Source organism: Bufo bufo, chromosome 1 (genome assembly GCF_905171765.1).
Source record: "Bufo bufo chromosome 1, aBufBuf1.1, whole genome shotgun sequence".
Lineage (NCBI taxonomy): Eukaryota > Metazoa > Chordata > Amphibia > Anura > Bufonidae > Bufo > Bufo bufo.
In genome coordinates this window covers 152,029,628-152,044,210 of record NC_053389.1, presented here as the reverse complement: position 1 = coordinate 152,044,210, position 14,583 = coordinate 152,029,628, and positions in this window count along the sequence as shown.

Sequence of the window (14,583 nt, the reverse complement as noted above, 5' to 3'; positions counted from 1 at the left end):
TGGACAAAGTGCAGTGTAATGAAGAGGAAGCAGCACTCACATGGAGCGCCGCCTGCTCTTCTAACAGCTGATGGGCGGGGGTGCCGGGTGTCGATCAGATATTGATGACCTATCCTGATGATAAGTCATCAATAATAATGGCTGGACAACCCCTTCAAGTGCATTTTCCAAAGCCCGATGTGAGCTCAGGCAAAACTGTTAGGTGGTTAATATCCAATATTCATCTGTATTCAGCAATTTTTTAACTGAGGACATCAGTATAGAAGATAAAAACTTAATACCTGTAGGATTTGAGGATTTCTGTAAAGAATGAATATAATCACTATTACAGATCACAGCAGGGGCCACATTCACATTCACCTTATAATGTACCTAGGATGTTAGTAACCAGGTCACATTTATACAGAATTGTCTCTCTTCATAATGGAGATACAAGAACACAGTGGAAGAGAAGATAAAACCATCAATTCTTCTACAAAACATGGAGAGTAAATATCAGAGCCGGTATATAGAACACACTGTAGTGATGCAGGAACTTTTTATAGTAACACTTTGATAAAAATTGCTGAGTAAAGCATTCTTACCAACATTTGTTTTGATTTGGGGCATTATGCACAGACACACCACAAACAAGGTCCAGAATGGCTACTTCTGGGTGTGGATTACATAAATCCCACCCAGAATTTGCTGGGATCCTCTCTGAAAATTTGCTACACGAGCAACATTTGGCCTGGTGTTGTCCTGTCAAAAAACAGCCCATGGGGCACTTTGGAGAAATGGCCGCACCACTGGTTCTACACCCAAATCTATGTGACGCTGAGCTGTTGGTGTATCCGAAATGAAGACTAGAGGGTTCCGCTACCATACATTATGCCACCCCACATCATTATCACCAGTGGGACTGGTGTGATGTTCCCTTGTGAAGGCCTCTTCATGGCATTGTCCACATGGTTTCCAGAGGCTGTTGTTGCCTCCAAGACAAAAGTGGGACTCATTAATGAAGAGGATAGACCTCCATTCCAGGCTCCATTGTCATCTTCTTGTGCACCATGCTAGCATTTGAGAGCGTAGCAAGATGGAACACCTGTAGCTGGACGTCTGGCTCCAAGCCCAATGTCGTGCAAATGTCTTCTGATGGTTTGTGCAGACACTGTTTGCCACCCTAGGCTTGGGATGTGATGTCCAATTGCACTGGCATTGCAGAATGGATCACTACATGCCTTTTTTTTAAGACAATCAGTCCGTGCAGCGGTTCACCTCTGTGCACCTCTTGCTGTCATTCCAGTTCATAGTTATTCGCCCAACCACAGGACACACAACGTTGAACAGTCTAGGCGTGTAGTGATCTGCCAGAGTGATAAACCAAAGTCTCTCAGTTCAAAAGATTTTGTCCCTAACTGGCATGTCAACGAACAGGAGACAACGCACAATCATCTCACATGACTTTTGAGGTTACATGGGGCTAAAAAAAACTTTGCTCTAAATCTGACTTTTATGCCCTTCCCCTACATGTCAATTTTAGTGCTGAGGAGTGTATCTGATTTAGTATTATCTTAGAGTATTGGACCCTTTTTAAAATATAGCTTTTATTAATTCTATCTAAAAAGATAATAAATCACCCTGTGATATCTGGGTGACCTTAGGAAAGTGAGGACAAGATGCCGCCCAGCTACCACCGTGAATAGGTGAGTTTGATGCCGTATAGATAGAACAGATTCCACACGGGCACTTATGAGATTGGTAATAGATATAGGTTAGGGGAAGGCTGGGGCACTTGAATAGGTGCTGGGGGTAGCTCTCTCCCTGTGCCAGCCCTAGATACACCTTTGCCCAGGGATAATCCCTTATGGTGGGATCTCCCTGTCCCCGTACCTGCCCTGTCTAGCCCTGTAGAACCCTATATGTTAAATATGATGTCAATGGTATTTTCTAACCCCGACGCATTTCCCCACTAGTGTTCATCAGGGGGTCGGTTAGAGATAGATAATTCATGTAAATAACATCTTAAATCAAACCAAATAACCACTTTTTGGTTGCTCTGGAAATATAACAGATGAGACATGTATTTCTGGGATCGAACCCTTGGATTTTCTGCAGGAACGCAACCCTTGTCATTCAATAGGGCTAATCGTCTGCGTTTCCACCCAACACAACATGGATTTCCAGAATTGTGTCAAACTCCCTTTACACGTCTGGTATATGAATTTCACGCAGATGTGGGTGCAGAATCTGCGCCAAAATCAACATGAGCTCTGATCTGACACGTGAAAATCCCACATCTAGGTTCATTGCAGCAGGACTGTTGCTGCTTTTATGTGGGTAAAATATTCAAATGTGTTAGGCCAGTTCACACAACTGATTTTAAAGAACAAGTTAAAAAATCAGCGCAGAATCTGCGTGTTTTTTTTAGTACAAAAAACACAAGGTTTTTTTAGCACAAAAAACACAAGGTTTTTGTGTGGTTTTTGATGCATCTTTCTTTTTAACAAATGAGTGTTCGCTTCAATACAAAGCTGATCTGTGCATAAAAATGCACAAACAATGCATTTACATGGAGCGGTTTTATTCAGCTTCCTATTCATTTCAATGGGAGATGGCAATGGTTCTGCCCCATTATAGGGTGCCATGCTTCCAGGGCCGTCTTTAATATTGATTGGACCCTGAGCAAAAATTTACTTAAAAAGTCCGCTGGTAAATTGCCCTGAACCAGTGCCTTTAGAGCCGTCTCGGCTACTAGAGCCCTGTCTGGTTCATCATGGAGGGTACCCAGGGCCTGAAAGAACCCCTCCACAGAATATAAACAACTGGCGCCAGCAGGTAAAGAGAACGCCCAGTCCTGGGGATCACCCTGTAATCGGGAAATGATAATGCCCACGCGTTAACTCTCGGGGCCAGAGGACACGGGGCGCAAACGGAAGTAAAGTTTGCAACTCTCCTTAAAAGAGAGAAACTTCTTCCGGTCTCCAGAAAAGGGTTCTGGGAGCTTAATCTGGGGCTCAAAATGCGGACTGGAGGCCTGAGGAGTGGAAGAACCTTGCCCTAACTCAAAAGAACTGAGTTTTTCCCCTAACTCCTGCACCCTCTGCGTCAAATTAGAGACATGGTCAGTCAGGGTCACCAGAGGATTCATAATACAGTGGTTATTGGGCCTGTTATTCTGTAACGGTCGCGTACACACACACAGGGGGGAGGGAAGTGACCACTGAGCTCCACCCTTACCCCTGGCCCTGCCTACTTGTCTCACGAGTCCTAATGACAGGGGACAACTGGACTGCAATCCCTAACTTGGAATAAGTGCAGGGATGACAGACAGACAAACAACAGGACGTGAACGGACCGAGTCAATACCAGGAAAGCTACAAAGTACAAATGGAGCAAGCAGAGAATTGTCAGGAGAAGCCGGGGTCATAAATACCAGGAGAGACGTGAAGTACCAAAGGAGTCAGCAGAGGAACGTCAGGAGGAGGCCGGGGTCAGAATACTAGGATAGCAGCAAAGTACACAAGGAGCAGGCAGAGGATCGTCAGGAATTCAGCAGGAGGTAAGTACGCCAGGAAAGACCAAATCACAGGTGGAACCTAAATTAACAGGCAATTAACAGGCAACCTGTGACCAGCAGGCTGCCTGTATTTATAGTGGGGAGTGAGGGTCATGTGACGTGGCCAGCGTCACATGACTGACAGACCAACCAGTCGAGCACCGAGTGATCAGCTCGGCGCTCAAGGCAGACTAGGAGCAGGGAGCCACCCAGCTAGTAAAGCCGCCCTGGGAATGAGGTCAAACACAGATCCTCATTCCCAAAGCTAAGCAACAGGTCTGCGGGCAATGATAGTTCTGTATTCAGGAAGGATCATGCCTCAGAAGAATATCTTCTTGTCACCGTATGAGATATTCTTGGGCTATATTATCTAGGACAGGGCTATACAGTATTATCTCCAACAGGCCCAGATACTGTATTTCTGATATCTACTACCTATTGTTATGGTATGTGGCTTCTGACTCATGAGGATCAGAGACACCAAGGTGGGGAAGTGGGCTATACTTCGTACAAGATACAGGCTGTACTAGTAATCAGGAGAGAGGTTGTGGTCTTGGACAAGTTTGTGGAGATCTGTAATACAGTCTAGAATTTATAGTTCATTTAGAGAGGAGCAGAGGAGACAAGCTGCTAGTGTGACATCTGTATGGGAGTCCTATAAAACCAACTAATTGCTGTAGATAACTAAGTGTGTGATTCCCTTCCAGATGTGAATTCAGTGGCTTTACCTTTCCACAAACTATTGATGATTGGGCAGGTGTTAAGAGACATAAGGAAAATGTTGAATTACTGATTTGATCATTTCAAAATTAGTGAAGCGTTTGAAGGAGAAACCAAATGAAGGCACACCGACCAATACGAATACATCTGTAACTAAAGGGAAACACAATGAGAATCTTCAGTCTCTGCATTGTGCTGCTTATTGGACTTCTGAGGGTTAACCCCTTAAGGACACGGCCATATTTCAACTTAAGGACCAGGCCATTTTTTGCAAATCTGACCAGTGTCAATTTAAGTGGTGATAACTTTAAAACGCTTTGACTTATCCAGGCCATTCTGAGATAGTTTTTTTTGTCACATATTGTACTTCATGACACTGGTAAAATGGAGTAAAAAAAAAATCTTTTTTATTTATAAAAAAATACCAAATTTGCCCAAAATTTGCACATTTCCAAGTTTCAATTTCTCTACTTCTATAATACATAGTAATACCTACAAAAATAGTTATTAATTTACATTCCCCATATGTCTACTTCATGTTAGGATCATTTTGGGAATGATTTTTTTTATTTTTGGGGGACTTTACAAGGCTTAGAAGTAAATCTTGAAATTTCTCCGAAATTTTCAAAAACCAACTTTTTAAGGACCACTTCAGGTCTGAAGTCACTTTGTGAGGCTTACATAATAGAAACCACCCAAAAATGACCCCATTCTAGAAACTACACCCCTCAAGGTATTCAAAACTGGTTTTACAAACTTTGTAAAGCCTTTAGGTGTTCCACAAGAATTAATGGAAAATAGAGATACAATTTCAAAATTTCACTTTTTTGGCAGATTTTCTATTTTAATAATTTTTTTTCCAGTTACAAAGCAAGGGTTAACAGCCAAACAAAACTCAATATTTATGGCTCTGATTCTGTAGTTTACAGAAACACCCCATATGTGGTCGTAAACCGCTGTACGGGCACACGGCAGGGCGCAGAAGGAAAGGAATGCCATACGGTTTTTGGAAGGCAGATTTTGCTGGACTGGTTTTTTGACACCATGTCCCATTTGAAGCCCCCCTGTCGCACCCCTAGAGTAGAAACTCCAAAAAAGTGACCCCATTTTAGAAACTACACCCCTCAAGGTAATCAAAACTGGTTTTACAAACTTTGTTAACTCTTTAGGTGTTCCACAAGAATTAATGGAAAATAGAGATACAATTTCAAAATTTCACTTTTTTGGCAGATTTTCTATTTTAATAATTTTTTTTCCAGTTACAAAGCAAGGGTTAACAGCCAAACAAAACTCAATATTTATGGCTCTGATTCTGTAGTTTACAGAAACACCCAATATGTGGTCGTAAACTGCTGTACGGCACACAGCAGGGCGCAGAAGGGAAGGAATGCCATACGGTTTTTGGAAGGCAGATTTTGCTGGACTGGTTTTTTGACACCATGATCCATTTTAAGCCCCCCCTGATGAACCCCTAGAGTAGAAACTCCATAAAAGTGACCCCATTTTAGAAACTACAGGATAGGGTGGCAGTTTTGTTGGTACTAGTTTAGGGTATATATGATTTTTGGTTGCTCTATATTACACTTTTTGTGAGGCAAGGTAACAAGAAATAGCTTTTTGGCAGTTTTTTGTTGTTGTTATCTACAACATTCATCCGACAGGTTAGATCATGTGGTATTTTTATAGAGTAGGTTGCCACGGACACGGCGATACCTAATATGTATGCTATTTTTTTTATTTATGTAAGTTTTACACAATGATTTCATTTTTGAAACAAAAAATATCATGCTTTAGTGTCTCCATAGTCTGAGAGCCATAGTTTTTTCAGTTTTTAGGCGATTATCTTAGGTAGGGTCTCATATTTTGCGGGATGAGATGACGGTTTGATTGGCTTTATTTTGGGGTTCGTATGACTTTTTGATCGCTTGCTATTACTCTTTATGTGATGTAAGTGATGTAAATAGATTTTTTTACACCGTTTTTATTTTTTAACGGTACTCACCTGAGGGGTTAGGTGTGATATTTTTATAGAGCAAGTTATTACAGACGCGGCAATACCTAATATGTATACTTTTTATTTATTTATGTAAGTTTTACACAATGATTTCCTTTTTGAAACAAAAAAAATCATGTTTTAGTGTTTCCATAGTATTAGAGCCATAGTTTTTTCAGTTTTTGAGCGATTATCTTGGGTAGGGTATGATTTTTGCGGGAGGAGATGATGGTTTGATTGGCACTATTTTGGGGTGTGTGTGACTTTTTGATCGCTTGCTATTACACTTTTTGTGATGTAAGGTGACAAAAAAAAAAATTTTTACACAGTTTTTTTTTTTTTTTTTTTTTTCGGTATTCACCTGAGGGGTTAGGTCATGTGATAATTTATAGAGCAAGTTATTACGGACGCGGCAATACCTAATATGTATACTTTTTTTATTTATGTAAGTTATACACAATAATATCATTTTTGAAAAAAACATGTTTTAGTGTCTCCATAGTCTGAGAGCCATATTTATTTTTTATTTTTTGGGCCATTGTCTCATGTAGGGGCTCATTTTTTGCGGGATGAGGTGATGGTTTGATTGGTACTATTTTGGCGTACATACGACTTTTTTGATCACTTTTATTACCTTTTTTGGGAAGTAAGGTGGGCAAAATTTAAATTTCATCATAGTTTTTATTTTTTATGGCGTTCACCGTGTGGGGAAAGTAACATGACTGTTTTATAGATCAGGTCGTTACGGACGCGGTGGTATCAAACATGTGTAGGGAATTATATTTTTTTCATTTTTAATCAGTGATAAATGTGTTTTTTTATTTTTAATTTTTTTTAACTTTTATTTGACCCAGACCCACTTGGTTCTTGAAGATCCAGTGGGTCTGATGTCTGTATAATACAGTACAGTACACTATATAGTGTACTGTACTGTATTTTCACTTTACAAAGTCTGATTAGATTTCTGCCTTTAGCAGAAGTCTGATCAGCACCATGGACAGCCGGACACCTGTGAAGGCGTTCGGTTGCCATTGTAACCATCACTCGCTGCCACAGCAGAGCAGTGGGTGATGGGAAGGGAGGGGGGCCCACTCCCTCTCCCATTGGGGGCTGAAAAGGCACAGCAGCCCCCGATGTGAGAGAGAGGGAGCTCCCTCCCTGTTAACCTCTTGCAACAGCGGTCCCTACGGACCGCGGCATGTAAGGGGTTAAACGCCTGACATCTGTGCCAACACAGATGTCAGGCGTTTCAAGCAGAGTGTAAGCAATGTGCTGACACTCTGCAAACCGCTCGGCCATCCTGAGAGAGGGGGCGGGCGGATGATCGCGTGCCTGCCCGCCCCCCCAGAACCGCCCTGATGATCGCACCCACCCCCCGCTGCACCCGCCGGCACATAACACAGAGGGATGCAGGGGGGGGTTAAACATAAAATAAAGGCATTTTGAAGTTTCTAATTCCCGCGGTCTTTGACCGCGAGGATCAGAAACCTCCCGAAAGCGCTGCAAACCGCAGGTCTGAATTGACCTGCGGTTTGCAGCGATCGCCGACACGAGGGGGTCACGCATTTAGCCAAGGTGCCTGCTCAATGATTTGAGCAGGCACCGGGTTCCGATCACCGCCCACCGCGGTGATCGGAACTACACAGGACGTTGTCATGCCCTGCTCAGGTTATACGTGTGTAGTTTTTTTGGTTTTGGAGTTGAGCTGTATCGCCTCCCTTCAGGTGCACTGGGGAAAGAAAGAAAGAAAGATTTGCTGTATCTGCTCTGTGACAAGATAAGTTGGTTTTGTTTTCTTGTGTGTGTCCTGTCTAGGCTGTTAGAGAGACGCCTGCCTCCTCCAGGTCTGAGGAAGCAAGCTGTCTGTTTCCCCCTGTCCCCATCTTAGGGATTTTAGGGGATCTTCAGCCTTAGGCACGGGGGCACGTTTATTCCCACCTCTAGGCTCTGAACGTGGGCACAGAAGTCTAGGGAGAGCTGGTAGGGATTTGTAAGGAGGTGACCTTTATCCCCAGCTTCTGGCCTAGACACGTTTGTGGATTTCTGTTGTATCTTGTATCCTGTCCAGCGTGACAGACGTACAGGTACGCCCTGTGCCCTTAAGTCCCGGGACATCAGGGCGTACCTGTACGCACTGTGTCCTTAAGGGGTTAAAGGACATTTAGGACAATACATTTATTACTCTTCACATGGCTACTGTAAAAATTATCAATTTGATTGTTTGATATGTACAAATTGTTCAATGATTCCAATATTATGTTTTCTATTCCTGTTACTGAGGAGGAGCTGATGACACCATATTGCTGGAATTTTATACTGTACAATGTGAATAAGTGGGTGTTAGGCTTATTAGTGTTACTGATTTATAATGATGTCTATATAACATATGTATTTTCAGGTTTAGCTGCATATAGATTAGGAATATTAGTAGGTTTCGTAGAAGTATTGTGGTTGTGCAGGCCAGACTCTTTGGAACTTCACTTCCGATTCCAGTTTGGTAAACAATACTGATCTGTGTAAAAAAAAGTATGGAGAGATTTTGTAACCTCATTAACATGGAGTGAAGATCCAGAAGAGAAAGGTCTCAAAGTCACAGAAAAGAGGGAATTTAATATGTTATTCTAATGATGGGAATGGGCAAAGGTTGGGAACAAACACACAATGTAAGTTGGTCAAATATGAGAGATATTTGAGTCAAGGAACTGCTGTACTAATGGATGTATATTGGCAATGTGGTAGTCTGGCGTATACCAGACTCCCTGGAGACTGGTCAGGTGTGTGCTCAATGGTTAAATTAATCCACCCCTTGTTGGTAATCCCTAAGCATGCATGAGTTCCAGGTGAGCGTGTGCGAATCAAGAGAAATCCATATTTCGCTCCAGAGGAGGTTCCAGATGATTTTAAAATCTTTTCAAAAGCCAAAATGTTTTTTTGCAAGTTAGCTGACTCCTGGAGTACAAGCAGCAGCAAATGCGAAATGGATCCAGAAAAACAGATATGAGCTATTAGAGTTTATAAATATTACAGATGAGGCCTTGAATGCCATGAAGGAGGAGCTCAGAGGTCTGAGATTGACAACGGTACAGAACCGATATGCTCTCGACATGATTCTCGCTTCTCAAGGAGGAGTTTTTACAGTTATTGGAGACTCTTGCTGTACTTTCATCCTAGCGAATGATGAGCAAAATGGGACTCTTGTTAGGGCCATCGAGCACCTCCATTCCTTGAATAAACAAATAATTGATGAAGCTGGAGCTACAGGTGACTGGTTCTCAGGGTGATCTTTGAATCTTCCATCATCTTGGTTCTTTCCATTACTGAAGACTGTCATGCTTGTATGTGCTCCAGTACTGTTATTGTGTCTTGTAGGCCTATTGTTGTTTTTGTGTTGCAAAAATCTGTTCTTGAAAGCCACCATGATGCTCACCTACGCACCTGTTGCTACAGAGGAAGTCAAGGATCAGGATTGTGAAGTTTGTTAATTGGATGAGGAGAACATCATATATTGAATTGCAGAAAGCCAGAGACATTGTGCGTAGTATAAATGTCAGTATCTGTGTGTGTGTGTGTATGTGTTGGGAAAACCAACAACAGGGGGGAATGAAGGAGAAAATGAAAAATATATAGTATAATGCGCCTGATTATACCAGACACTACATTCCCAAATCTTATGTGTGTGTACACATTCCTAAGATGGGGGGTAGGCTCACTTGGGTGAGGTGCTATAGATTAGATGAAGCAAGCATTGGTAATGAATAACAGATGTTGGCCAAGAAGAACCTGAAGCAAGCACGCATTATCCATATATAGAGATGTCCAATGGGGTTGTAGAGAGAGTTTAACCTATCCAATGAGGATAAGACAAGTATGTAAAGTTTAGGTTATGTGTATAAGGTGAGTGTGGGCCTCTCCCCCTTTGAGCATTTTCCTTTGTGCGATTGAAGCTGTTAATGCTCCCGGCTAGCCGCAATAAACCTTATTCTTCCTGAAGAATGCATTTTCTGAGTGGTTTTCCACAACAGTTCCGTATTTTACCAATATCCTTTCTTATGAAAATACTAAAGGAACTGCAATCTATTATATCTAAATATATATGGCTAGACAAGAATCCGAGAGTCCAAGCTGAAGTGCTATACTTACCGCTCTCCAGAGGGGGGTTAGGGTGCCCGTCTATTGTGAGATATTATAGAGCCTGCATATTTGAACCTCTTTGATTTCTATGGAAAGGTGAGGAGGACAGACCGTGGATCTTCATTGAGAAACATCTAATGGGAACATGTAATCCATCATCATTCTTTTACTTCCATTCAGTGACAGAACTCAAGCCTAAAACACACCTCTCCCCTACAACTGATGCAGATTTAGAACTATGGAACTTATTAACCACCAAACTGAAAGTCATCGATGTGGATTTCTATAAGGTCCACCTAAAAGTATTGGAGAGGTGTATTCCAGATTTGAATCTTAAACTATGGGTTCACGCCGGCATTAAATATATAGAGGACTTATTTGAAAATGCTGATTTATTACCCTTTAGTATACTTCGAGATAACTATGATATACCCAATAAGGAATTTTACAAGTACCTGCAGATAAGACACCTGTTATCGAAGAAAATGTCTCCACTGCCTGATTCTTCAAAACTTTCTCATTTACTATATAACTCTTCCCATCATCTCAGGACATTGTCCCTATCATATAACTATATGTTAGAAGCCATGGATGACCCCTTAGCTTCATATCGTCGTAAATGGGAAAAAGACATGAACAGCTCTATCACTCCAGATCAATGGCAAGCGTCTTTCTCAGTAGCACCCAGCTTATCTAAGTGTATGAACCACCTAGAAAACTCAAGAAAGATTCTATACAGATGGTATCTTTCTCCGTCCAGGCTAAATAACTTATATCCTGGTACGTCTAATAAATGTTGGAGGCAGACATGATTCATGTATGGTGGGATTGTAAAGAGATTAAAGCTCTTTGGTTAGCTACTGACGCAGGTATGTGGAGTTACAATATATCTCTCTCAGTACAACAAGCCCTTTTGTCAGTAGACTTAGGGTACTTTCACACTAGCGTTTTTCTTTTCCGGCATAGAGTTCCGTCCTAGGGGCTCAATACCGGAAAAGAACTGATCAGTTTTATCCCCATGCATTTTGAATGAAGAGCAATCCGTTCTGGATGCATCAAGATGTCTTCAGTTCATTCTTTTTGCCTTTTCAGGACGGAGATAATACCGCAGCATGCTGCCGTTTTATCTCCGTCCAAAATTCCGGAACACTTTTTTCCCATTGACATGCATTAATGCCGGATCCGGCCCTGAGTGTTCCGGCAAAACGGATCCGGCATTGCGGTCTGCGCACGCTCAGACCGAAAAAAAAATGTGAAAAAAATAAATGCCGGATCCGTTTTTCCGGATCAGCATCCTGATCCGTCTGGCAAATGCCATCAGTTTGCGTCCGTATTGCTGGATCCGGCGGAATCCTGCCTGACGGAATCCTCTGCCGCAAGTGTGAAAGTACCATTAGATTCCGTTTCCATACGAGATCAGAACGGTGATTATTTATGTAATAATTGCTGTCAGATTAAAAATAGCTAGCTACTGGAAGAAATCTAATTCCCCTCCATTTGCCGAAGTCATAGCCAAAAATAAAATACCCCAGTTCATTAACCCCTTCTACCCCGGGCCAGTTTTCACCTTCCTGCCCAGGCCATTTTTTGCAAATCTGACATGTGTCACTTTATGTGCTGATAACTTTAAAACACTTTTTCTTATCCAGGCCATTCTGAGACTGTTTCCTCGTCACATATTGTACTTCATGACAGTGGTAAAAATGAGTAAAAAAAATGTCATATTCCTAAAAAAAAATACCAAATTTATCAAAAATTTTAGCAAATTTCTATTCCTCTACTTTTATAATAGATAGTAATACCTCCAAAAATAGTAATTACTTTACATTCCCCATATGTATACTTTATATTTGGATCATTTTGAAAATTACATTTTTTTTTTTTTGGGACATTAGAAGGCTTAGAAGTTTAGAAGCAAATTTTTAAATTTTTAACAACATTTCCAAAACCAAATTTTTTCAGGACCAGTTCAGTTATGAAGTCATTTTCTGGGGCTTACATATTAGAAACCATCCATAAATTACCCCCATTTTAGAAACTACACCCCTCAAGCTATTTAAAACTGATTTTTACAAACTATGTTAACCCTTTAGGTGCCCCACGAGAATTAAAGTAAAATGGGAATGAAATTTCAAAATTTAAATTTTTTTTAGCAGATTTTAAATTGTAATCTATTTTTTCTTCAACACATCAAGGGTTAACAGCCTAACAAAACTCAAAATAAATTACCCTGAATCTGGAGTTTACAGAAGCAAACCATGTGTGCTCAAAAACTGATGTATGGGCGCACAACATGCTTCAGAGTGGAAGGAGCACCATATGGCTTTTGGAGAGCGGATTTAGCTGGAATGGTAATTGGGAGCTAGGATGCATATGAAAACACCCTAAGGTGGCCCTACAATGGAAACCCCCAAAAAGTGACCCCATTCCGGAAACTACACCCCTCAATATTTCAAGGTGTGTAGTGAGCACTTTGACCCATCAGGCGTTTCACAGAATTAGGAAACGCTTGGCTGTGAAAATGAAAAATTTACATTTTTTCCCCAAAAAGTTACTTTACACCCACATTTTTCACTTTCACAAGGGGTAACCGGACAAAGGGCACCCCACATTTTGTTCCCCATTTCCCCCCCAATACGCCAACACCCCATATGTGCTCAAAAAATGATGTATGAGCGCATGGCAGGGCTCTAGAGTCAAACAGCTAAATATGAATTTTGCTGACCTGAATTGGCAGACATGGATTTTAAGTGCCATGTCGCATTAAATAAATTCCTGAGGTCCCCAGAAATGAAAAACCCTAAAAAGTGACACCACTTATGAAAAAGCACCCCCGTACGAACATTTTAAGTGGTAGAAAGGGTACTTATCAGCAAACAGGTGTCTCACAAAAGACAGATATACTTGAGAAAGCATTTCAAACCACTCATTTGTAAAAATGAAAAATTACTAGCAGACCCCAATTTTTCACTTTCACAAGGGGTTAAAGGAGAAAATGCACCCCAGTATATGTTCCCCATTTTCTCCCCTTTTCGCAAACACCCCATATGTGCTTGTAGCCTGCTGTATTGGCGCACAGCAGGCCTCTACAGGCAAAGTGCAAAATATGGTTTTTGCAGGCCTGAATTGGCAGACATGGATTTTAGGTGCCATGTGGCAATAAATAAATTTCCTGAGGTCCCCATAAATGAAAAACCCCAAGAAGTGACCCCATTTTGGAAAGAGCACCCCTGTACGAATATTTTAAGGGGTGGTAAGGGCACTTTTGACCTAACAGTTGTCTCAAAGAAAAGAATATGTAGTGGCTGTTGGAAAGTGGATATGCAAGCGAGGTGGACTAAATCAGGGATATAAAGTGGAAATATTACAGGGAGCATAAAGGATAAAATTAAAAATCCATGGATGAGTGGTAAATTCGGAAACAATCATTTATGCAGAGGCCAGGTTTATCTGGGAAGGGGGGAGCGGTTGTCATTTTGGATAGTGGCGTTTATAAGTCCCAAATATTGCTAATGCTGAGTGATCCGGATGTACAGTACAGACCAAAAGTTTGGACACACCTTCTCATTCAAAGAGATTTCTTTATTTTCATGACTATGAAGGCATCAAAACTATGAATTAACACATGTGGAATTATATACATAACAAACAAGTGTGAAACAACTGAAAATATGTCATATTCTAGGTTCTTCAAAGTAGCCACCTTTTGCTTTGATTACTGCTTTGCACAATCTTGGCATTCTCTTGATGAGCTTCAAGAGGTAGTCCCCTGAAATGTTCTTCCAACAGTCTTGAAGGAGTTCCCAGAGATGCTTAGCACTTGTTGGCCCTTTTGCCTTCACTCTGCGGTCCAGCTCACCCCGAACCATCTCGACTGGGTTCAGGTCCGGTGACTGTGGAGGCCAGGTCATCTGGCGCAGCACCCCATCACTCTCCTTCATGGTCAAATAGCCCTTACTTTCAAAGTTTTCCCAATTTTTCGGCTGACTGACTGACCTTCATTTCTTAAAGTAATGATGGCCACTCGTTTTTCTTTACTTACTGCTTTTTTCTTGCCATAATACATATTCTAACAGTCTATTCAGTAGGACTATCAGTTGTGTATCCACCTGACTTCTCCTCAACGCAACTGATGGTCCCAACCCCATTTATAAGGCAAGAAATCCCACTTATTAAACCTGACAGGGCACACCTGTGAAGT